General features: G+C 39.8%; 1 long non-coding RNA gene across 1 annotated transcript in view; it reads right to left on the bottom strand.

Annotated features, from left to right (window-relative positions):
• Positions 1–5,316: 5,316 nt before the first annotated feature.
• The window catches only part of LOC110135107 (uncharacterized), a 68,823-nt gene continuing 47,964 nt past the window's right edge, over positions 5,317–26,175 (bottom strand). Inside the window, exon 4 of the long non-coding RNA XR_002313266.2 lies at positions 5,317–5,561. This is a non-coding gene — a long non-coding RNA (uncharacterized lncRNA). The remainder of the gene's footprint in view (positions 5,562–26,175) is intronic.

The following is a 26,175-nucleotide window of genomic DNA, read 5'->3' on the forward strand; positions in this document are numbered from 1 at the left end:
CACCATCTGCAGTGACGTTAGAGCTCCCCAAAATAAAGTCGCTTATTTTCATTCTCCACTTCCCATGAGGTGATGGGACCGAATGCCATGAACTTAGTTTTCTAAATGTTGAGTTTAAAGCCAACTTTTTCACTCTCTCATTTTCATCAAGAGGCTGTTTAGTTCTTCGCTTTCTGCCATAAGAGTGGTGTCATTTGCATATCTGAGGTTACTGATATTTCTCCCAGCAATTGTCCAGCTTGTGTTTCATCCAGTCTGGCATTTCACATGATGTACTCTATATAAGGTAAGTAAGCAGGTAACAATATACAGCCTTGAGTACTCCTTTCCTGATTTGGAACCAGTATGTTGTTCCATGTCCAGTTGTAACTGTTAACTTCTTGACCTGCATACATGTTTCTCAGGAGGCATGTGAGATGGTCTGGTTTTCCCATCTCTCAGAATTTTCCAGTTTATTGTGATCTACACAGTCAAAGGCTTTGGCGTAGTCAATAAAGCAGACATAGGTGTTTTTCTGGAACTTCCTTGCTTTTTCAAGGATCCAACGGATGTTAGCAATTTGATTTCTGGTTCCTCTGCCTTTTCCAAATCCAGCTTGAATATCGAAGTTCACAATTCACGTACTGTTGAATCCTGGCTTGGGGAATTTTGAGCATTACTTTGCTAGCGTGTGAGATGAGTGCAATTGTGCAGTAGTTTGAACATTCTTTGGCATTGCCCTTCTTTGAAGTTGGAATGAAAACTGATCTTTTCCAGTCCTGTGGCCTCTGCTGAGTTTTCCAAATTTGCTGGCATATTGAGTGCAGCACTTTCACAGCATCATCTTTCAGGATTTGAAATAGCTCAACTGGAATTCCATCACCTCCACTAGCTTTTTTCTTAGTGATCCTTCCTAAGGCCCACTTGACTTTGCACTCCAGGATGTCTGGCTCTAGGTCAGTGATCACACCATCGTGGTTATCTGGGTCGGTTCATGAAGATCTATTTTGTACAGTTCTTCTGTGTATTCTTGCAACCTCCTCTTTATATCTTCTGCTTCTGTTAGGTCCATACCATTTCTGTCCTTTATTGAGCCCATCTTTGCATGAAATGTTCCCTTGGTATCTCTAATTTTCTTGAAGAGAACTCTAGACTTTCCCATTCTATTGTTTTTCTCTATTTCTTTGCACTGATTACTGAGGAAGGCTTTCTTATCTCCTGGCTATTCTTTGGAAGTCTGCTTTCGAATGGGTATATGTTTCATTTTCTCCTTTGCCTTTAGCTTCTCTTCTCAGCTATTTGTAAGGTCTCCTCAGACAACCATTTTGCCTTATGCATTTTTTTCTTGAGGATGGTCACTGCCTCCTGTATAATGTCACAAACCTCAGTCCATAGTTCTTCAGGCACTTTAAGATCTAATCTAAACAAAGCCATGAACATGCTTATAACATAAAAGAACATCCAAGAGTTTTGAGGCATGATATAAAAGAAAGCAAACAGGTTAAATTGAGAGAGAGGTAAATCCAAGAACCATAGTTAAGGTATCCTGGAGAAGCTTTTAAGTCTCAAGACTTTTAGTGAAGAAATGGGCCAGAGCTCAATTATGTTAATTCATTGAAGAGCTGCATTGGGAACCCTTGCCCTTTTTCATTCAGGTAAACTGTCGACAGCTTTTCCTTAAGGTCAGAGACTCAGTGTAGTCTTCAAAGAAAAAGATTATTTCTGGGCAGGCTCCACAGTTGTGGGCATTGAGATGACATGATAGGTTGAACAGAGGTAAATTTTCACTTGGTGGTGGAGAGGGTGGTGTTGAGTAATACTAACACTCCACTCCCGGAGTAAACAAAACCATATTTTGACGTGTAGGGAGCAATAATTTCTGCATCCTGATTAAATACTTAACTGCAGTTGCCTGCAGGTTGAAATGCCCTGACAACTTACAAGAAATGATAACTCCTATTGAAAAAGGAGCTGTAATGCAGGCACATGTTACTGCTGAAGAAACTGATTTTCTCATCTATCTGTGCAAATTGAATTCCTTCATAAACACATACATATGCTCAAGGAATTCAGACATTTAAGGAAAACCAATGGTAGGGAATAGAAGCCTGGACATCCAACCCTGTATTTACTGGTTGTCTATGTAGGCCTCATTGAGAAGGTGAATTTGCAGACTTGAGTTATGTGTATGAAAGATGGAAACGTGTAACAAGTTCTAGGAAAAGTGGAGAATCCAATATAGCTGGAGGTCACAGATAAGGCAGAGTAGTTGGAGATGAGTCTGTAAAGATAGTGAGGTAGGTGGGCAGGACAGATCCTGGAGGGCTTTGTCATCTTTTGTAAAGATTTGGCATTGGGATGTGATGGCTGAGTTTTGAGCAAATAAATGACTATCTTTCATAGATTTTAGAAGGATCATACTGGCTGCTGTGTTGATAGTAGACTATAGAGGGGCAATGGTGGAATAGAGAGACTAGACTATTTCCATATTCCTGGATGAGAAATTAATGCAGCTCACACACTGCACCAGTGGGAATGGTTGGAAGTGGTTGCCAGTAGGATTTGCTTAACAATTGGATACAGGCATGAAAGAGGATAAAAAGATTATTCCAAGCTTAGTGTTTAGAGAACCAGAAGGACAGTTGTTAACTTAAGATGGGGAAAGCTGCAAGAAGACATTTAAGGGGAAAGATGGGAAGTTCAGTTGGATATACCAATTTTGAAATAATGTATATACAGGGTTAGAGATAGGCCTAGAACTTGGAGAGCTGAGCTGAAGGTGCGTATTTCTGAATTGTCAAAATATAGGGAATATTTTAAACCATGAATCTAAATTAAATCACCAAGGGAATATTTATAGATATAAAATGAAACAATCCATGAACTGAGCCCTCAGGTGCTCTAAAATTAAAGGCAAACAGCCCCTCTCCTCCCCCCCAAAAAAGCATGAGGAGAAAATGAGGAATACACAAAGATATCTCAGAAGAGGCAGCCAAAGTTGACCAAGAAGTAGAAAATGGGGCTTTCCTAGTAGCTCAGCTGAGAAGGCAATGGCACCCCACTCCAGTACTCTTGCCTGGAAACTCCCATGGATGGAGGAGCCTGGTAGGCTGCAGTCCATGGGGTTGCGAAGAGTCGGACACGACTGAACGACTTCACTTTCACTTTTCACTTTCAAGCATTGGAGAAGGAAATGGCAACCCACTCCAGTGTTTTTGCCTGGAGAATCCCAGGGACAGAGGAGCCCGGTAGGCTGCCGTCTGTGGGGTCGCAGAGTCGGACACGACTGAAGCAACTTAGCAGCAGCTGCAGCTAGTAGCTCAGAGGTGAAGAATCTGTCTGCCAATGCAGGAGACACAGGTTTGATCCCTGATCTAGGAAGATCCTGCATGCCACAGAGCAACGAAGTCCATGTGCCACAACTATTGAGCCTATGCTCCAGAGCCTGGGAATCACGTGCCAGCCTCAGTAGCTGCAGCATGTGGGCTCAGGAGCTGCAGGCCCCAGGCTCTAGGGCGCACAGTCTCAGCAGTTGTTGCTTGAAGGCCCTGGAGCTCATGGCAGTAGTTGTGGCACTCGGGCTTAGTTACCCCATATGGAATCCATGTCCCCTGCATAGGCAGGTGGATTCTTAACCACTTCACCACCAGGGAAACCCCACCATTAGAGATTTTAAAAGAAGATTGGGCTTTTCTCTTTGTACCCCAAAATGATAGCTGAATTTTTGAGTTAGGAACCAACCTCATCTTAAATGTTATAGAATCCTGGCATTGGTAGGTTTAATGTTTGTGGTTTCAGCTATTTGGGACAGACTCCAAATTTCTATAATATAAGAATTTGTGATTTTTTGAGGTATAAAATGGAATTCCATACCATGCTAGTGTATTACTAAGTAGATCTAGCCACCTATCCAACATCTACAAATCAAAATATCTTTGAATAGTTCATATTTATCATTATGTAGGCATATAAGAAGGAAATCATATGCTAATGGTGTTCACTAAATTAAAGATATAAGTCTCCTTCAAAGTTGAGGCTATTGTATTCTTTTTCATGTGAAAATTGGTCGTTACCATGATTCATTTACCTGATCAAATCTTTTGCACCCACTGCTTTCTATTCTACCCCATCCTCCTCTGTCAAACCTCAATTTCCCTCATTTATTTGAATACCTATTTTGAATTTTAACTACTGGCCTGGAGAGAGTCAAATCTACACCTGCCAACTCGTTGTTTTCACCTTCCCCCCACCAATCTGTGCTGCTGACATCTCAAAGAAGCCCATGGTAGTCTTTTTTGGGTTATGACACATTATATAATTATCACTCACTAAATTAGCAGCTTAAAATAAAAAACTTTCCACTATTTAGTTTTTTAAACATAATTACTTATTATTCAAATATAGTTTCAAGTAATACTGATCACTTGAAAAATTACATGAATGATTACACATATTAGGGAAAAGTCATTAAAATCATTCCCTGGTATTTTACAGTTTACTTTTAGTGACAATGAAATATATTAATATGTTGGTATTATTAAAAGAGCAATAACATTTTCTTGTTTTGAATGAATTTTACTATTTTCTACATCATGTTTCATAATTAGAAATGGAATGAATTGGTGTTTGCTAATGCATAATTATTTGGTTATTTGTATTCATTCTTATCATTTATATAATACTGATTCTCATTCCCTGACACATACATCAGGATAAAGACCCACATACATTAGAGATATAAGATACAGAGAAAAACATTTTTTCTTCCTTTTCAGAGAGAGTTTTTGTTCCTTCACTCCGTTTCTTTCCCTGTTTAGGTAGAGGTGTTATGTTGGTTGGAATAGGCTAGTCTACACTGTAATAATATATCAGTCACATTCATTTTCTTAAATATTGGAATAATATCAAAATAAGTATGCCTAATGACTGTATTACTTAATGCTATATTAAAAAAAAAAGAATAGCTATAAACTGTGTTATTTGTGTGTTCAATGAAAATAAGTATGGGAAACACTAGTTTTCTTTATTCCCCTAAGACTTCTCAAAATTTTTTTTTTACATGGATAGCTTTGAGAAGCAAATATAGTTTGAGGCATTTCTAAAATCTATGATCAAAAAACCCTTTTTCTAGGAGCATTTTTCTGGACCAATTAGGTAAAAAAACTCCATGTAATACTATGGAAATTCTGGACTACCAATACCTTTAAATCTAATTAAAGAGCATACTTTTGTGGAAAAGGCAAACTTTTAAAAACTTTAAAAGTTTTCCATGAATAAGTGTTAGGATTAATGTCCCTTATAGCACTACTATGGGCAGTAGAGAAAATTTATTAGAAGAGTGATTTGAAGACAGAGTCATGTCATTGAAAGTGTAAAGCACATGTATATAGTATTACTTTGCCTTTCTTTGTTATAAACATTACAAAGCTCTGGATTAACGTTAGATTTTGTTCATCATGATAGAATACATATACTTAAGAGATACATTATACATAGTAATGCACCTTAAGGGATACGAGCCTAAAAGTCCTCTTTTTCTTATTCTCAGAATGCCCGTTGACATCTCTGTGTTGGTTTGCCACCTGGAAAATGACATAAAAAATATGTACATAATAAACTAGTATTGGAAAAATCAGAAAATTCACCTGGATGAAAAAAAAAAGTGCAAAGATAAATGCATCCATGCTCATTTATAGCTGGCAATTTTCTTTCTTCACTGAGAAAATTGAAGTATTCTGAAAAGAACTCCCCAAGTTTCCCATCATCTTCTATAGAGGCTGCTCCACGTCCTCTGACTTTCTATGAGCCCATTTTCATCAGTAAACTCCTTATGTTCCCTCCTAAAGCCAACCCCTCCACCATAGACTGGATCACATCTCTCAGAACATTAAAAAATATTCTTCAGAAATTCTTCCCTCTTGTTCCTGTTATCAGTTTTTTGCTTTCTGTTCAATAATTCCTACTAGGAAACAAACCTATTGCTAGTTCTCCTATGTTAAGAAAACCTTTTTCTCTTGACCCTATTTTCCAACCAATTCCTGTCTCATTTCTTTGCTCATCTTTGTAGCAAGACTTCTCCAAACAGTTTCCATTCCCACCAGAACTCTACCAGAACTCCTCTCATCAGGGGTGCTGATGAGCTTCCACATTGCTCAAATAACAAATAACAAAAAACAAATAACAAATAGTCAAATAACAAATAAATTGGCCACTTTTCAGTCCTCATCTTACAAACAGTTCAACAATCTCCTCCTTAATATATATCTTGGCTGAGCTCCCAGAACACCAAACTCTTGGTTTTTCTTCTCCCTCATTGATTGCTTCTTAGTTTTCTTTGCTGATTCTTTCTTCATTCCTTTGTGTCTTCTCAGTCTTGGTTCTTCCCTATTCTCTTTCTTCTTCCTCCCTCTTCTTTCTTCCCTTCCTTTTTCTTCTTCCCTTCCCCTTTCATCTGTTACCTCTCTTTTCTTCCTCTTTTTGTGATTTTAAAGTCATCAGTATAATATTGCCACTTTCAAATTTCTGTCTTTAAGCCAATTCTGTACTAAACTCAGATTCATATATTCAATTATCTACAGTTCTCTTCAGCATATCTAAAATAGAATTCAAGATATTCCAACTCAAGTCTGCTCCATCTCGGCTGATTGTCAATCCATCCTGCTAGGTGCTCAGGTTGATTCTTGGTTTCTTTCTTGCTCTTGCAAGCCTACCCCATAGCCAATTCTACTGGCCATACCTTCAGAATATTTTCAGAATCTCACAACTTCTTATCACCCTAATATTAATAACACACGTGGATTAGTGAGTCAAGGTGTTGACTAAAAAAGATGTACAGCTTGTGAGTTGCAAGTTAAGTTTTATTTGGGGCAAAATGAGGACTGCAGCCTGCGAAGCAGCATCTCAGATAGCTCTGAGAGACTGTGCCAAAGCAGCAGTGGGGGAAGGTTAATATATAAGGTTTTGGTGGAGGGGGAGTTCAATACCATGAAGCCCTCATTTTACAAAAGTTTTTTTTTTGTTGTTGTTGTTAGTCATGAGGATCTGATGTAACCATGAAGGGATTTAGTGCTTCTCTAGATATGAGGAGACGGAAGGATTGAGATAATAAAATCTGTTCCTAAAACATCCAACTTTCTAAAGACCTGTCCCAGTAGGGATCCAACCCATCCATCCTAAAGGAAATCAGTCCTGAATATTCATTGGAAGGACTGATGCTGAGGCTGAAACTCTAATACTTTGGCCACCTGATGGGAAGAACTGACTCATTGGAAAAGATCCTGATGCTGGGAAAGATTGAAGGCAGGAGGAGAAGGGGATGACAGAAGATGAGATGGTTGGATGGCATCACTGACTCGATGGACATGAGTTTGAGCAAGCTCCAAGAGTTGGTGATGGACAGGGAAGCCTGGCGTGCTGCAGTCCATGGGATCGCAAAGAGTCGGACATTACTGAGCAACTGAACTGTCCCACTAGATTTCCTGGAACACAGAGTGCCTCACGCCACCCTGAATTCCCTCAGGGATTGTTGAAGGTCAACAGCCATAGCAGCCCTGGGTTCAATCTTCATAGAGGCAGATGGCAAACGCCTTTGTTGTTCAGTCGTTGGCAATGCTCTTGGTAAGTGCCAATTTATAGTTGAAAAAGGTAAATTTTCATTCTTTATTCCTTGTAGTGTGTCATCAAATCAGCAACTAAGATTATCCTTTTAAAAGGTAAGTCTGAACTTGACATTTCTCTGCCTAAAGTTTTCTATTTACTTCCTTCTCATTCACAGTAGAAGCTAGTCGTTGTTGTTTAGTGGCCCAATCATGTCCTCCTCTTTGTGACCCTATGGACTGTAGCCTGCCAGGGTCCTCTGTCCATGGAATTTCCCAGGCAAGAATACTGGAGAGGGTTGTCATTGCCTTCTCCAACAGTAGAAGCTAAATCCTTTGTAACTGTCCACAAGATCATACACAGTCAGCCCACCCTCCTCCTTAACTCACTAATTTTGTCTTCTACTCCTTCCCCCCTTGTTCACTCTGCTCCTGCCAGGCTGGGCTTCTTAATCTTTCAGGAACAGGCCAGGCACACTTCCGCCTTAGGGCTTTTGCACTAGCCCGTCCCTCTCTTCAGGGCTTTCCTGGTGGCTCAGATGGTAAGGCGTCTGCCGACAATGCAGGAGACCCAGGTTCGATTCCTGGGTCGGGAAGATCCCCTGGAGAAGGAAATGGCCGCCCACTACAGTACTCTTGCCTGGAAAATCCCATGGACAGAGGAGCCTGGTAGGCTACAGTCCATGGGGTTGCATAGAGTCGGACACGACTGAGTGACTTCACTTTTCCTTTCCTTTTCCACTCTTTGGACCACTCTTCTACCACACAGACGACCCTTTCATCTCCTTTCATTCTTGGCTCAGATGTCACCATTTCATTGGAACCTCCTGGGCCATCCTATTTAATACTATGAAGTCTCCTTCCTCCACCTTCCCCATTCCTTTCATCTCTTTTTTTTTCATTTTTTAAAATGCCATCTTATTTGCTTACTTTTTATGTTGTCATTTCTCTTCTTGATAGAATATAAGTTCTATGAGGATAGGAATCTTTGTTTTTTTCACTCATATGTCTTAAGTACCTAGGCCTGTGGCAGGCATAGAGTGGATACTCAATATTTACTGAATGAATGAATTAGACATCTCAATAAGATGGCATATCACAGCAATTTGATTTTTGGAAACATTACAGTATCTTTCATTTATCTCATAGAAAGGGGTTAATCTGAATAGGGACATTTTGATTATACCAGATAAATGACATCTTGTTCATAAAGACATTGAGAATCTAACATAGTCATCCAGCAGATTCCCCCCCCCCCAAAAGAGATAACATCTCTTTTGCTATTAATTTTTTCTCATTATTTTTCTTTCAGACATTATAGTGTTAGAAAGTAATATTCTGTTCAAATACCATAGTCTCAGCTGTCAGAGATAATATCTCATAAGAAATTATTTTTGAAAGAAGACAAAATTAGTTTATATATTGATACTAGTGGATCTTTAGATACTCAGAAAACTAGGACATGGCTCCTCACTTATAAGAAGATCAAAGGGGAAGTTTAAAAGAACTTTTATTGAGCTAAGAAGTTAAAATCAGCTGTTAACTCTTTTTATATAGACACTCATTACTGAATGGGGATATGTGAGCTTTTCTTTCAAAGACTTTGAAAATGATAAATCTTCCTTCTCGAAACCCCTTTGAGCTGTGTGCACAGGGACATAAATGTGCAATTTAAACTTTACTTTAAAGCTATAATAATGGTGTACTGAAAATATCCCCTACTTGGTAATTAGAAATAAACAAAAGAATTCTATCTTTTTCAACACTTCTGGAAAATTTTAAAATTGATCATAAAATAAGTCAAAGGAAATCTCAGTGAATTCATGTTTGGAAAATTTATAGGATGTGCTTTCAGCTGAGACTGTTAACAGGAAAAATGATGTCAACCTCATGCTGCCAAGGGCTACGTTATGGAAACAGAGAAAGGGCTTCCATAGAGGAAGCTTAGATAAACAGATCCAGAGTCATTTATCCCTGGATCCAGCTATGCCTAAAGCCAGTACTTCCCCAGGGGTCTTTGTTATGTGAAACAAACAAACAAAAAAAAAGTCTTCTTTTTATATTAGTTAGACTGAGGTAGTTGAGGTTTAGCAGCTGTCACAAAAATCCTTCATTGAATGTCAGGAGCAGTGAGGAACCACCTTGGGTTGTCCCAGAGAAGGAAAGGGGAGGACAGGAAGAAAAAGAAAGCTTGTGTGTGTGTGTGAAAGTCCCTCAGTTGTGTCTGACTCTTATGCTTAGATAAAAAGGTGAATGTGTGCTGGCCTCATGGAGAGAGGGATCCTCTGAGACTGGAAGGAAGCAACTGTGGCAGATTAAAGATGGCAGAACTTCCCCTCCCACTTAATTGTTCTGGAATACTTCATGGAGACAGCATATGCAGGTCTGTGGTTTGATCGCCTTAATAATGTTATTAAGTCTCAGTCTTAATGGCATTATTGTAAGCCCTATGACCAGTCCTGCAGTCAATGAAGACTGCTTCCCCAAAATTGTGCTGAGGCATGACAGGGTTAGCCAGTTGCCCCAGTATGCTATCAAATATTTTCATTTTCACTGAGTTTCCTGATATAAAAAGGTTTGAAAGCACTAGAGAGGATTACACTGTGGGACTTCTCTCATAGTGCCTGTAGTAGATAGAATAATGGCCTTCCCAAAATGTTCATGTTAATTCCCAGAACCCATGAATATGCTCAGGTAGATGACAAGGGAGGATTAAGGTCGAATATTGAATTACAGTTGTTAATCATCTGACTTTTACCTAAGGATGTTTCCTGGGTTATCTAGGAGAGCCTAATGTAATCACAAGGGTCTTTGAATGGGTCAGAGGGCAGCAGAAGAGTAAGAATCTGAGACATGGTGTCCTGAAAAAGACTCGATTTGTCATTGCTGGCTTTGAAGGTGGAGCAAAGGGCTACTCATCAAAAATTGAAGGCAGTTTCTACAAGGTTTGAAAAAGGCCATAAAATGGATTCTCCCCTAGAGCCTCCAGAATGGAACACAGGCCTGCCAACTCCTTGATTTTAGCCCAGTAAAGCCCATTTCAGACTTCTAACCTCTAGAATTATGAAATAATAGATTTTTGTTTTTAAACCACTAAATTTGTGGTAATTTGTTCCAGCTACAGTAGGAAAATAGTACAGGGTCCTGTAGAGGACAGAGGCTCAGTGCTTGATGGAAAAATAAAGCAGCAGAAGGTGGATGATGAAGACAGATGTGACTAAGGGCCAGGCCTGCCCCGTTTTGCTGTCACCATCTGAGTCCTGGGATTCTCATACATTTCTCAGAGGATGGCAAGGTGCACCAATAATTGTATTTACTATCCCATCAGCAAGTAGGTGGGAGATCCAAACCAGATTTAATTTTATTTGGAAAATGATGTACTTGTATCAGAAAATCGTGGAACAAAGAAAATGTTGTTTATCAATTGTATAACATAAATTTTGAATTTTGTTCATTTATACTCTTTTGAAGTCACTTTTGAACTAATTACTAGTGTCAAGTCTTTACAACTGTGTCTATAAAACCCCTAATTGTGCTTTTCCTGGAGGATTTCTATCATATGAAGTTCATGCATTTCTCCCTTTTGACATTATTTTCACCAGCAGTAGCACTATTTCATCTTTGTTGATAACCATAGCTGGATTTTTATGAGTTATTTTTTTCCCCTGATGGCTCAGACAGTAAAGAGTCAGCCTACAATGCAGGATACCCGGGTTCGATACTTAGGTCGTGAAGATCCTCTGGAGAAGGAAATGGCAACCCACTCCAGTACTCTTGCCTGGAAAATCCCATGGACAGAGGAACCTGGCAGGCTACAGTCCATGGGGTGGCAAAGAGTCGGATATAACTGACTTCATTTTCTTTCTTTCTTTTCCTTTTTCAACTTGCATCCACTTTGAGCAGTAGCCTACTAGTTACAAATCTCATCTCTTCTTCTTTTTTTTTTTTTTTTTTTGCCTTGAGGCATGTGGGTTATTAGTTCCCCACCGAGGGATCCAATCCTCAGCCAAGCGGTAGATGTGCTAAGTCTTAACCACCCGCAGGGTGGAACAGCAGGGAATTCCCTCATTTCTTCTATTCTTGGCCTGTCTCTCCCACCTCAGTGAGTGCTCTTAGGCCCAAACTCTCCCTTTTCCATCCTCATTTCTGAAGACATCCTGTTGTTACCTTCAGTTCAGTTAAGTTGCTCAGTCTTGTCCGACTCTTTGTGACCCCATGAATCGCAGCACACCAGGCCTCCCTGTCCGTCACAAACTCCTGGAGTTTACTCAAACTCATGCCCATCAAGTCGGTGATGCCATCCAGCCATCTCATCCTCTGTCGTCCCCGTCTCTTCCTGCCCCCAATCCCTCCCAGCATCAGGGTCTTTTCCAGTGAGTCAACTCTTCGCATGAGGTGGCCAAAGTATTGGAGTTTCAGCTCAGCATCAGTCCTTCCAATGAACACCCAGGACTGATCTCCCTCAGGATGGACTGGTTGGATCTCCTTGCAGTCCAAGGGACTCTCAAGAGTCTTCTGCAACACCACAGTTCAAAAGCATCAAGTTTTTGGCTCAGCTTTCTTCACAGTTCAAGTCTCACATCCATACATGACCACTGGAAAAACCATAGCCTTGACCAGATGGACCTTTGTTGGCAAAGTAATGTCTCTGCTTTTTAATATGCTATCTAGGTTGGTCATAACTTTCCTTCCAAGGAGTAAGCATCTTTTAATTTCATGGCTGCAATCACCATCTGCAGTGATTTTGGAGCCCCCCAAAATAAAGTCTGACACTGTTTCCACTGTCTCCCCATCTATTTCCCATGAGGTGATGGGACCAGATACCATGATCTTAGTTTTCTGACTGTTGAGCTTTAAGCCAACTTTTTCACTTTCATCAAGAGGCTTTTTAGTTCCTCTTCACTTTCTGCCATAAGGGTGGTGTCATCTGCATATCTCAGGTTATTGATATTTCTCCCAGCAATCTTGATTCCAGCTTGTGCTTCTTCCAGCCCAGCATTTCTCATGATGTACTCTGCATATAAGTTAAATAAGCATTTCTCATGATGTACTCTGCATATTAGTTAAATAAGCAGGGTGACAATATACAGCCTTGACGTACTCCTTTTTGTATTTGGAACCAGTCTGTTGTTCCATGTCCAGTTCTAACTGTTGCTTCCTGACCTGCATACAAGTTTCTCAAGAGGCAGGTCAGGTGGTCTGGTATTCCCATCTCCTTCAGAATTTTCCACAGTTTTTTGTGATTCACACAGTCGAAGGCTTTGGCATAATCAATAAAGCAGAAATAGATGTTTTTCTGTAACTCTCCTGCTTTTTCGATGATCCAGTGGATATTGGCAATTTGATCTCTGGTTCCTCTGCCTTTTCTAAAACCAGCTTGAACATCTGGAAGTTCTCGGTTCACGTATTGCTGAAGCCTGGCTTGGAGAATTCTGAGCATTACTTTACTAGCATGTGAGATGAGTGCAATTGTGTGGTAGTTTGAGCATTCTTTGGGAGTGCCTTTCTTAGGGATTGGAATGAAAACGGACCTTGTCCAGTCCTGTGCCCACTGCTGAGTTTTCCAAATTTGCTGGCATATTGAGTGCAGCACTTTCACAGCATCATCTTTCAGGATTTGAAATAGCTCAACTGGAATTCCATCACATCTACTAGCTTTGTTCATAGTGATGCTTTCTAAGGCCCACTTGACTTCATATTCCAGGATGTCTGGCTCTAGGTGAGTGATCACACTATTGTGATTATCTGGATTGTGAAGATCTTTTTTGTACAGTTCTTCTGTGTATTCTTGCCACCTCTTCTTAATATCTTCTGCTTCTGTTAGGTCCATACCATTTCTGTCCTTTATTGAGCCCAGTTTTGCATGAAATGTTCCCTTGGTATCTCTAATTTTCTTGAAGAGATCTCTAGTCTTTTCCATTCTGTTGTTTTCCTCTATTTCCTTGCATTGATCACTGAGGAAGTCTTTCTTATCTCTCCTGGCTATTCTTTGGAACTCTGCATTCAAATGGGAATATCTTTCCTTTTCTCCTTTGGTTTTTGCTTCTCTTCATTTCACAGCTATTTGTAAGGCCTTCTCAGACAAACATTTTGCCTTTTTGCCTTTCTTTTCCATGGGGATGGTCTTGATCCCTGTCTCCTGTACAATGTCATGAACCTCTGTCCATAGTTCATCAGGCAGTCTGTTATCAGATCTAGTCCCTTAAATCTATTTCTCACTTCCACTGTATGTTCATAAGGGATTTGATTTAGGTCATACCTGAATGGTCTAGTGGTTATCCCTACTCTCTTCAGTTTAAGTCTGAATTTGGCAATAAGGAGTTAATGATCTGAGCCACAGTCAGCTCCCGGTCTTATTTTTGCTGACTGGATAGAGCTTCTCCATCTTTGGCTGCAAAGAATATAATCAATCTGATTTCAGTGTTGTTATCTTAAAAGGCACTAATCATCATGAAAGATCATGAATTTATCCTCTCAGGATTCTAACTAGTCTTCATATTCTTTAAAGCCCACCCATTCTCTGACCTTTACATACTTTATTTTCTTCTGTGAAGTGACTAAGCATGTGTGTATCATTTGTCTATCAGCTTCTAAAATTTTTAAATTTATTTGAAACAGCTTCTGCGGTTTCTGTTATATAATTAAAATGCAAAAGCAATTCAATGTTATTTCGAATGGAAACATATTACCAATTGGGTTGATAAGCTCATATATTGGTGATTCCAGGTCACATCTTTTTTCTTTTCCCAAATACTTTGAGTAATGATAGGAACTTTCAGACATTTAATTTTACTTATTGACTGTGTCTTGGGTGATCAGGTGCTATTTTTCATATATTTTAAAGTATTCAATATTTTCCACCTTAAACTATAACATAAAGAGTAACTTTGCAGTCTTTATTGTTGCTATTATTTCTTATAAAAAGCAATTGACATATATTGATTGAATTGTAGTTTAAAATGGAGTCTTCGTTTTAATTAGATGGATTAAAAAATATATTTCATCCAAAGGTGAAAAGACTTTCTTCAAAATGATTGTATGTTTCATTTTTTCCCACTATTATTAGACAAGAGGAAAAAATTACCTTTATTCTATTTAACCTACTGCCTGTAGGACAGATTTTTTTTTTCATTTATTTTCACTGATGCATTAGTATTTGTTATACAGCAGAAGCTGGAGCATTACAAATGTTTGTAATTGTTTGCTTTGCTGTAGGGAATATACTGTTGTTAATATCTATTACTGGACTAAATGAATGAATTAAGTAGCCAGAAACAAATATGATTGTCAAGCATGATTTAGTTGGCATATAGCTTTAACAGCTGCCAAATTTAATATGGAGGGTGGAGGAGGGTTTCATAACATTTGCAAATAGCATTTGCAATGTCAAACACCTCCACGTTTCCACTAGATGGAGGCCTTGCTTTGCTTTAAAGCCATGGACTGCCTGGGTGCTGCAGTGTGTTGTGAAATGAATATCATCCTACAGGGTTTTTCCTTCTGTGTTCCATTGCTTTATTTTTATTGTTAGCTAGCATCTGTGCCTTGTGCAAGCTTTTAGCCTTTGGATTGGGCCGTAAGAGAACGAGGGGATTGTCAGAAGTGGGGAGAGCAGGAAAATCAGAGGTTAAAACTGGTTCTACCACAAGTTTCACTGTCAGGAAGCTGAGGTTTTCCTTTATTTCCTCCCATTTTGCTCATCAGTATCCACTACCCTGTTTTGGACACACAGGATACATGAGGCCTCACTTCCTTGGGCATTCCTGATTTATTTATCAGGACACCTTTTCAATGTCTTTTTTCTTCATAAGGATTTTGATTCATATTTTGGTTCTTCTAATACTGTACTCATTGTTCCTACTCACTGTTCCTTCTGTACTAGAAACTTCCATACCAACCATCTTATCTCATTCTCACCAAAATTCTGTGAGGGCAAAGGTCATGGGCCACCTCTCAGCCAGGTGGCTGTTAGCTATTCTGGCACCATAATTTGCTAAAAGATTTTCCAAACTGATGTGTCATGGCTATTTCCACAATATTTCAATGTGTTCAATAAACTTGGAGGACATGGTGATAGACACTACAAAGAACCATATATTTATTGCAGGATTTCCCTGAGTCTTTAACAATTTCTTCACTCCCTCACCTATTAATAATATTTCTGTTTCATGAGGGTGCCGATCTTTCTTATGTGTCTGGTGTCTAAGGATTTCCTGGTATAGAACATTCTTCTTGGAGATCAACTCTCCTCCTTAAAAATATTACTTGGGGTAACTTTAGCTCTAGCTAGCATCCTCATGGAATTATGAGGAAGAAAGGGATTAGGAGTTAGTGAGATCTCTAGGAGAGCAGATGAAACTTTGCCATTCTGGCAGTGAGCAGGATGGAAGCTACCAGCTGCAGCATCTCTTTCATGTCACCTTTCATTGCATGTGTATTGAAAAGTGAGTACCTCCTGGTACTTCATCAGGTTTAGACCAGTGGTGTTACAGAGGAGAAGTCTCTATCACCAGTTCCTGGGTTATGGATTACGTCTTTCATTTGCTCCAAGTTATCTCATCTAATGATTCCTATTTATTGGAAATCATGAATATTAACACATGCCTTTTAATCTAAAGGTTAAATTGTATAATATGTTAATAAATAATAATGTTTCAGTAAATTAAATATTCCATAGCACAGTGGGGCTCATAGACCTGGGGAAAATTAAGCACAAGTTTCACAGTTCTCCAAGGATAGGGATCTTCAGAGCTCTGCCAGCAGAAATGCTGGAGTCAGCCTCGGATGAGACCTGACTGTTACCCCGCTGGTTCCCTGACTTGGTGCTGGACCCGCTCCCGGCTCTTTTCCTCTTTCAGTGATTTTTTAATCACAGGGACCTCTTGGCACACACCTTTGATTAGTGCCTAGTAGCTCAGTCAGTAAAGAGTCCGCCTGCAATACAGGATCCCTGGGTCAGGAAAATTGCCCAGAGGAGGAAATGGCAACCCACTCCAGTATTTTTGCCCGGTAAACCCCATGGATGGAGGAGCCTGGCGGGCTACAGTCCATGGGATCCCAAGAGTTGAACACGACTTAGCAACTAAGCCACCAATGTAGTCACATGTCTCATTGACCGAATCTTGAGACAAAAGATTGAGATTTTGAGTCTTTCTTTCCTCAGAAGACCTCTATGCTACTTACACAAATGTGTTCATACCTTCCAGCATTCTTTGGGAGTTATTTGCCACAACCCCCATAACATGCTTGGGTATTATTTATTTCACTTATGCATCATTGAACATCTAACTGAAAGTCCAAAACAAGCAAACAAAAACCTCTTAGAACAAACACTAAATGCAGCTCTTGCTTTTGCTTCAGAGGAAGACAGAGGCTTCAAAGGCTGGTCACAACCCAGTAGATATTGAGCACTGCCTGCAAAGGGCAGATGTGCTGAGACAAGATCAAGTCTGGTTCTGATCCCGTTTTCCAATGCCCACCTCTTGACTGGGAACTGGGAACTAGGGGGCTGAGCAAGAAGTCAAACGGAAGCTATTGGAAGAGTCCGTCAGCATCAAGAGAACTACAGAGAAGAGTTCTGTTTGTGTGTGTTTCTCACGAGGAGTGATCTCAGAAGAGTCTACCAAAGCCTTCCACAAAGCAGTTCTCTTTGGCCATCTGCTCAACTCATTGAGCTCCAAGGCAAAAAGACAGCTGGACCCAGAATTTCCTTCCCACTCATCCTTCTCCTCTCACTTTGGTCTCCCTTTAAGGGCCCCAGAGGGTAATAGCAACTAGAGCAAGGAAGATGAAGGGGACCACTGTATCCTGGGCTTCACGTTCAAAGTTTTCTGATCTTAAGGCTGTCTAACCTGCAGATAGAGCAAGTAGGGGCTGGGGTGGGATTGGAGGTAGTAAAACTGAATAAAGAATAAACTTTTAGTATTGAATTTGGCAAGATATTCTATTGCCCAATATGCTTAGAGGGGTTAAATATATATAATATAAAATTTACCATTTTAACCATATAAAAGTGTACAGTTTAGTGACATTAAGTACATTCACATTGTTGTACAACTGTCACCACTATCCATCTCCAGAACTTTTTCTTCATCTAAACTCTATACCCGTTAAATAATAACACCCCATTCCCCCTTCCCCCAACCTTTAGTAATCACTATTCTATCTGTCTCTCTGCTTTGACTATTTGGGTATACTCTATATAAGTGAAATCATACAGTATTTGACCTTTTGTGAATGACTTATTTCACTTAGTATAATGTCTTCAAGATTCATCCGTGTTGTAGCTTGTGTCAGAACTTACTTCCTTTTTAAGGCTGAATAACATTCCATTATATGTGTATACCACATGTTCATCTGTTGATGAATACCTGGGTTGCTTCCGCTTTTGGTTGTTATGAATAATGCTGCTATGAACATTGGCCGACTGTTAAGCTCCTGCTTTTGATTCTTTTGGGTATATACCTAGGAGTGAAGTTGCTGGGTCATACAGTAATTCTGTTTAATTTCTTGTGTAATTGCCAAGCTGTTTTTCTCTGCAGCTGCACCACCTTACATTGCTACCAGCGAAAAAGCACAAAGATTCCAATTGCTCCACATCCTCACCGACAAGACTTTTATTACCTATACTGACATGAATATCTGCAAGACCAGCCCATAATTTTCTTCAAGGACTCAGAAGAGCAAGTTGTGAGTGTGAAGAATTGAGTGGAGTGTAACAAGGCAGGACCCTATGTGGTCTTCCCAGAACAGATGCCTCCCACCAGGTCCTCTGCTGTTTCTCTTCTAAGTGCCTAAGATTGTTGAAATGTGGTAGTCATTGTTATGTCTGACTGTCTTTGTGTACCTTTGCATACTCTTTGCATATTACCTTAGTACCTAAGGTAATAGTATCTAATGCATATTTCTTGAGTTGCTTCACAGAAACTAAAGCCCCCACCAAATGGAAGATGTTAACTACTTGATGACAGTGCACATAGCCCCCAGGCCTATTGGAGACTAAGGATTGATAATGTTAACCTCTGTGACACTGCCCTGTTACCTCACAATCAACCAATCAGGGAATTGTACACAAGTTGATCACTGACCTTGGGACTCCCTCCCCTCATCTGGCCTTTGAAAATGCTTCCCAGAAACCCATGGGGAATTCAGCTGTTTTGAGCACTAGCTGCTCTGGACTCCTTGCTTGGTGCCCTGCAATAAACACTGCAGTGTTAGTAAACAGGCTTCACTGGGGAGAAGACCCAAGTTTTGATTTGATAACCCCGGTGGCTCAGTGGTAAAGAATCTGTCTGAAATGCAGGGAATATGGGTTCAATCCCTGGGCCAGAAAGATCCCCTGCAGAAGGAAATGGCAATCCACTCCAGTATTCTTGCCAGGAAATCCTGTGGACAGAGGAGCCTGGTGGGCTATAGTCCAGGGGTCACAAAAGTCAGACATGACTGAGTGACTAAACCTCAACCTTAGTTGAGGTTAGCTACTTTTTACTGCTCTCTGCACCCTATGGGGCCTGGTTTGGAAGCAGTCAGATAGCACTGACTATCAGGAAGTAGCTGAAACTGGTTCAGTTTCCTCCATCAACAAAATCCTGAGGCACTGGCTTTTCTTCTTAAAAACTAAGAACAAAGGACTTCCCTGGTGGTCCAGTGGCTTAGGCTCTAAGAGCCCAACTCAAAGGGTTTCAGCCTTGGTCAGGGAAATAAATCCCAGATGCTGCAAGAGTTCCCATGCTGCAATTTAAAGATCCTGCATGCCTCAGTGAAGATGGAAGATTCCACGTCCTGTAACTAATAGTCAAATAAATGAATAAAAATAAACATTAGAGAGAGAAAAAAAACAAAAACAAAAACAAAACCCTGAAAATGCAGAGGGCCCAGAGCTCTGGGCCATATTCATCCTCTTTTTATCTTCTGTGCCTACAGGTGGGCAAAGTGAGTAACACCAAGGCCTGCAAATGTGTTCTTTATTTTGTACAGATTTGTCCTTTTTATTCTCTTCAAAAATCAGTATGAAAAGATGGAAAGAGTTACAGAGCTAGACCTTCACAACTCAGAGATTATCAATCCTCATTTGCAAGAGGTTAATTTTTGTTTTCTTTTATCATATGGCTAGTTTTGTGGTCAGAATAAAGACTATTGAAACCTGCAGCATAAATGTTCATGGATTCTTTTCCTTTCATTGTCCAATTTTGTCTTCCTTGGGCTTCCTATTGGGCACAGTGGTACATAGGTGCCATCTCCTATTTCCTCAGCTTTATCAATGGTAGAAATTAGTCCTAAGTTAGCCCATTTTATGAACTTACTAATTTCTCATAAAATGTGTTGATAAACTTCTACAGCCATGGTCCACATTTAAGCAATAAAACTTAGATAAAAGGAGCATTTTCTGGCGTTAATAACTGAATGAGTAGCTAAGGGCCTCCGGTGAAACCAAGGGTCCCCTATCCAGCATTAACCAGCAACATTAATTCATAATCCTAGCAATTATCCTTAGAACTTTGCAAGCATTAACTAGACCTTATACACTCTCATGAGGCAGATATTGTTTACTCTATTTTTACAGATGAGGAAATGATCTTAAAAAGACTAAGAAGCAAATTGCTTAGAGAGTATCTGACTATATCTCTGATTGTCCAAGTTATATGGTGGGGAAAAAAACAGGGATAAATAGATGGTTTCTCTTTCTCTACCTTTCCTTCCTCAACTAAAAGGCTAATTGGAATTTCAAAAAATATTTTTGAAACAACATTATTATTGTTATTATTATTTCTTTTTTGCCCAGGTCTTTGAAGAATTTAGAAATCAAGGAAAATCTGTTTCTGTAATTGAAATGTGAAAACAAAAGCTATTTGTAGCAGAAAAACATCCCGTTAATGTGATTTCCTTGTGGTGGATTGACAAGTTCAAAGCAGGAATGTATGTTGCCATGGCCACCAGATCATATTTGCTCTGCTGGTTCATTTGACTTAGCTGCTGAAGGAGGAGGGTAGCATTCAACCAGGAATCACTGAGCATTGTTAGAATAGATTTGTAATTTTTATGTAATACTTTCTCTTTATAGATCTACACAGATCACAGCTGCAAACTGTTTACAGTCACTTTGGGGGCAGAGTTTTCAGAATCTCACAGGAATATAAGCTGCAGAAGGGGACACAGGAGGATGCCTTTCCTCCCTTCTCAAGCATCTCACCCATAACAGACTATAAATAAATATTTGTCAAAAAGATGGGGGATGGATGAAAGGATGACTCATTATCATGCACCAGCTGCTTGAGTTAAACTTTGGGTTGATGGGGAGGGAGGTTGGGAAAAGAAGTTGCCGTAAAAAAGAAAGGGGAAGAAAAGGGGGATGCCAGGAGAAAGAAGGAAGCAGACATTCTGGAGTGGTTTGTAATCTTTCGGACACAGGCGGTGCAGAATGAAAGCTCTCCTTCTGCAGTGACAGGAAGAGAGATTAAGAGCAAGTGAGAGAGATACACTTCCTAAAACCACTGAAGTCAAACACACAAAAAACAGTTAAATATTATGAACCCAACAATGCTCCCCACCTCCTTCTCTCTTCTTTCACTAGGTTTACAGGGTCCGATAGTAAGGGAGAAAAGGGTGGAGGCTTCTTCTCTGGAGGGACAGGAGTGGTTCGCTGGTGCTGAGCCAGAGTATGAAGTTTTGCTTCATTTGTTTCAACTTATCAGGGCTAGGTGACTTTCATTTTGAATTATGCATTTTCCTTCCCTGATAAATGAAGACTCCTGCCAAGGCCTTTGGATCAGGAAAGGCTCCTGCTCCTCATATGCAGCAGCAAGCATTCACAATGTGAAATGATGGTTCCAGAATAGCAATGGAAGTAGCAATATTTCATGGTGGTTTTCTCCCTCCCTTCTCGCTGTGTTCAGCATTGTCTAAGCAAATTCTGGTGGCGTCTTTTGTGTCTGCATGATGCTTAAGTAAGCAAAAGGCAGGATAAAGTAAATGTCTTCCAAATCTTCATTTATCTGAACACAGACTGTAGTTTCAGCTCTTCTGCTGGATACAAGCAAGCTGACAGATGTTTATCATCTGCAGTAAATCTTATGACTGACATAGCTGTTGAATTTGTACCTCTGTTTTTCCTGGGGAGGGATAAGTTGTGACATAAAATCATTTGGTGTTAAGGCTCTCTGACCTTTCTGCATCACTCCTTCAATTTAGATCCAAGGCACACATTTTCAGAGCTCTAGTTGCTAGAGGGCTAATGGCTGGGCTATCCCAAGGTTTGGGGTATCCTGTTCTCAGTTATCTGTTGAATTCCAGGTTATTTTTCTCCTTTTTCCTCCACTTCCTTAACCACCACCTGCCACCAGTTCCATCCTTTTCTCAGTTATTCCTTGACCCTTGCAGGTAACTGTTTGATCACATACTAATTCGTGTGCTGTGCTTAGTCATTCAGTTGTGTCTGACTCTGCAACCCCATGGACTCTAGGCCACCAAATTCCACCAGGGATTCTCCAGGCAAGAATATTGGAGTTGCCAAGAATACTGGTTGCCATGTCCTCCTCCAGGGGATTTTCTTAACCCAGTAATCAAACCCAGGTCTCCCACATTGCAGGCAGATTCTTTACTGGCTGAGCCACCAGGGAAGGCCATAGTAATGCATAACAAGTATTAATGGATGATAATATTAATAGAAAGGAGTACAATTTCGCAAATGTTTCCACTAAAATCTTAAATTCACTACAGTGAATGAACATCTCTAATGGGGCTGAGGGATGCAGGGTGAGAGGCAGGGGTGTAAGGCTGAGGTAAGAAAAGCAAGAGAGAAATTGCTTAAAAAATCCATTTTAAGTTATTTATCATTTAGGTTACTTAATGCTCCTGGCTTCCTTGGTGGCTCAGAGGTGAAGAATCCACTTGCAATGCAAGAGACCCAGGCGGGGAAGATCCCCTGGAGGAGGAAACAACAATTCACTCTAGGATTCTTGCCTGGAAAATCCCGCGGACAGAGGAGCCTGGCTGACTGTGGTCCATGAGGTCACAAAAGAGTCAGACATGACTTAGAGACTAAACAATTTCAGATAGGCTAGAAATTCCCAGCAGAAAATGCTCTATACATATCTTGTCCATCCCGTGTGACTGTGTGTGTGTGTATGCATATTCAGTTGTGTCTCACTCTTTGTGACCCTTTGGACTGTAGACTGCCAGGCTCCTCTGTCCCTGGGATTCTCCAGGCAAGAGTACTGGAGTGGATTGCCATTTCTTCCTCCAGGGGATTTTCCTGACCATTATGTGCTTTTGCAAACTTCCAGCACACTGCTGTGTAATTTTGAAGGTGAGTAGGGGTAAATCTTTAATTAATTCAGATAAGTAAATTTCTGTTATCATTTATGTCATCCTTTAGACATTCTTATTAGTATGAATACAGTATAAAAGTAATATTTTAAAACTTCAAATAAAATAGGAGAATATCAATAAAAATGCTCCCTCTTCTGATTCCATTCTTTTTGGAGAAAATCACTTATAATAATTTGCTGGCTATTTTTTTCAGAATTTTTTTCAAGTAAGTGCATATCATTATATGATCTACAATGTATTATAAATTAGTTAATTGTGCCTGTGTTTTAGCTTTAATCAATACCTTAGGGCTGATAAGTTAATCTTTCAGTTCAGTTCAGTCGCTCAGTTGTGTCCGACTCTGCGACCCCATGAATCGCAGCGTGCCAGGCCTCCCTGTCCATCACCAACTCCTGGAGTCCACCCAAACCCATGTCCATCAAGTCGATGATGCCATCCAGCCATCTCATCCTCTGTCATCCTCTTCTCCTCCTGCCCTTAATCTTTCCCAGAATCAGGGTCTTTTCCAATGAGTCAGCTCTTCCCATCAGGTGGCCAAAGTATTGGAGTTTCAGCTTCATCATCAGTCCTTCCAATGAACACCCAGGACTGATCTCCTTTAGGATGGACTGGTTGGATCTCCTTGTAGTCCAAGGAACTCTCAAGAGTCTTGTCTAACACCACAGTTCAAAAGCATCAATTCTTCAGCGCTCAGCTTTCTTTATAGACTAACTCTCACATCCATACATGACCACTGGAAAAACCATAGCCTTGACTAGACAGACCTTTGTTGGCAAAGTAATGTCTCTGCCTTTTAATATACTTTCATAAGTCATAACGTTCCTTCCAAGGAGTAAGCGTCTTTTAATTTTATGGCTGCAATCATAATCTTCAGTGACTTTGGAGCCCAGAAAAATAAAGTTAGCCACTGTTTCCACTGTTTCCCCATCTATTTCCCATGAAGTGATGGGACTGAATGCCATGATCTTAGTTTTTTGAATGTTGAGCTTTAAGCCAACTTTTTCACTCTCCTCTTTCACTTTCATCAAGAGGCTCTTTAGTTCTTCTTCACTTTCTGCCAAAAGAGTGGTGTCATCTGCATATCTGTTAATCTTTGATATATCCTAATCAAGGTTAGGGTTCCAGAAACAGTCAGTTACCATTGAAGTTCTAATCAGAAGGCCCTACTCTGGAGAAACTAGTTCTCCAGGTGTTTATTTTTTATTTTTTTAATTAAAATTAAAAAAAAAATTTTTGGTACCCCAGATGGGACTCAAATATTTATTTTTTAGCATAATGGACATTAGAAATAATATTCCCTTAGTAAGATTATTAATGTTTGAAATATGTGAATTGATTAGAAATATTATATTGGGTTCCCTAGTGGCTCATGAAGGAGACCTGGCTTTGCTCTCTGGGTCAGGAAGATCCCCTGAAGAAGGGAATGGCAAACCACTCCAGTATCCCTGCCTGGAGAGTTCCATAGACAGAGGTGCCTTGCGGGCTACAGTCCATAGATTCACAAAGAGTTGGACATGACTGAGTGACTAACAATTTCTTTCACTAGGTTTAGGATTTTATTCTGTCCTGTAGGACAATTCTTTGAGTTAAGAGAAGTAAGTGTGATGTTATTTGTACCTACTAATAAATCTTTGTCTTCTGAGCTAAAGTTCTTGTGAGACCTGCTTTAGTTGTACCAGATACCCACAGTGGGGGCAGTGGGGAAGAAGAGTCCTTCACTATCACCGACTTCTCACCTTTAGAGCCTACCATTCTCTGTGAAAAAGAACCTATGATTGTGAACAAATGGGACTGGGTCAGTTCCCAGCACGTCTGTGTATGTGCTTAGATGCTCAGTCATGTCTGGCTCTTTTCGACTCCATGGACTGTAGCTCTCCAGGCTCCTCTGTCCGTGGGGATTCTCCAGGCAAGATACTGGAGTGGGTTGCCATGCCCTCCTCCACAGATCTTTCCAACCCAGGGATCAAATCCAAGTCTCCCACACTGCAGGCAGATTCTTAACACCTGAGCCATCAGAGAAGCCCCAACACTTGTATAATAATATAAGTAAATAATAAGTAAATACATATTCAAGTATATACTCATTAAAGAAAAAAGAAATGGGGTCATAAATACATACTCTTTGCTTGAGATAGTTTACTGTTGTTGAAAGTGAAAGTTGCTCAGTTGTGTCCAAGTCTTTGCGACTCCATGGACTATACCGTCCATGAAGTTCTCCAGGCCAGACTATTAGAGTGGGTAGCCTTTCCCTTCTCCAGGGGATCTTCCCAACCCAGGGATCGAACCCAGGTCTCCCGCATTGCAGGTGAATTCAACTACTGTTGAATGAATTCTAATCTTAGGAATTTGGGGTACCTGAAGGTTATTAGTGAAAGAGATCTGGGGGTAAGATGGGCTTTTACAAATCTTGTTAAATTTCTATCACATAAGTCCATATTTGTCCGGCTGATGACTTGAGCTATCTTTTCAGCTCAGGCTAGGCATTTTAAACTATTTACTTATTTTCTGATTTTAATAGTAAAATACATTAGTCGTGGAAAGATTGAAAAAATACAGAAGAAATAAAAATCCTCTCTAATGGTCTCATTTGGATATAACTGTGTTATTGACAATTTGGTGTGTTTCCTTCCAGTGTTAGTATGTGTGTCTGTGTATACATCTGAACAGATATACATATAAATAAAAAAACACGGTAAGTAGTTTTGTGTTACATTTCTTTCACTTAGCATCATATAGTGAACATTTCTGCAAACCATTAAAATGACTTGAAAGCATAATTCTATAATTGTCTAATAGTTATAGATGGACCATAGCTAAGTCATTTGCCTGTCATTGGACACTTACATATCTAGATTTTTTTCTTTTAATATTATCTTATTGTGGCATATTTTAGACATAAAGCTTTGCTTTAATTTATGAGACTAGATTCTCGTGTATAGTTTGGAAACCACAGTTTATACATGACCTATTTCATCTTTCTCATTCACCTACAAAATATCCTACAAAATTCACCTACAAAATTATCCTACAAAAATAAACAAAAAGAAACTCTGTGACCTCACACTCTGTCATTTAGAAATATTTGAGAGGCTTTTAGAGAAAAAAATTAGAATGTTCTAAGGAAGGGTACTATTGGTGTTGCAAGCTATGCTTTTGTTTTGAAAAATGAAAAAGCCACTTTACTTTCTTTCTAACGATTAGATTAGGAAGCATGGGTTTAGGATTCTAGTCTGATGCAACCATCAGAGTAGCTCCTTGCTCAGCAACATTCTCT

Source organism: Odocoileus virginianus, chromosome 1 (assembly GCF_023699985.2).
Source record: "Odocoileus virginianus isolate 20LAN1187 ecotype Illinois chromosome 1, Ovbor_1.2, whole genome shotgun sequence".
Taxonomy (NCBI): domain Eukaryota; kingdom Metazoa; phylum Chordata; class Mammalia; order Artiodactyla; family Cervidae; genus Odocoileus; species Odocoileus virginianus.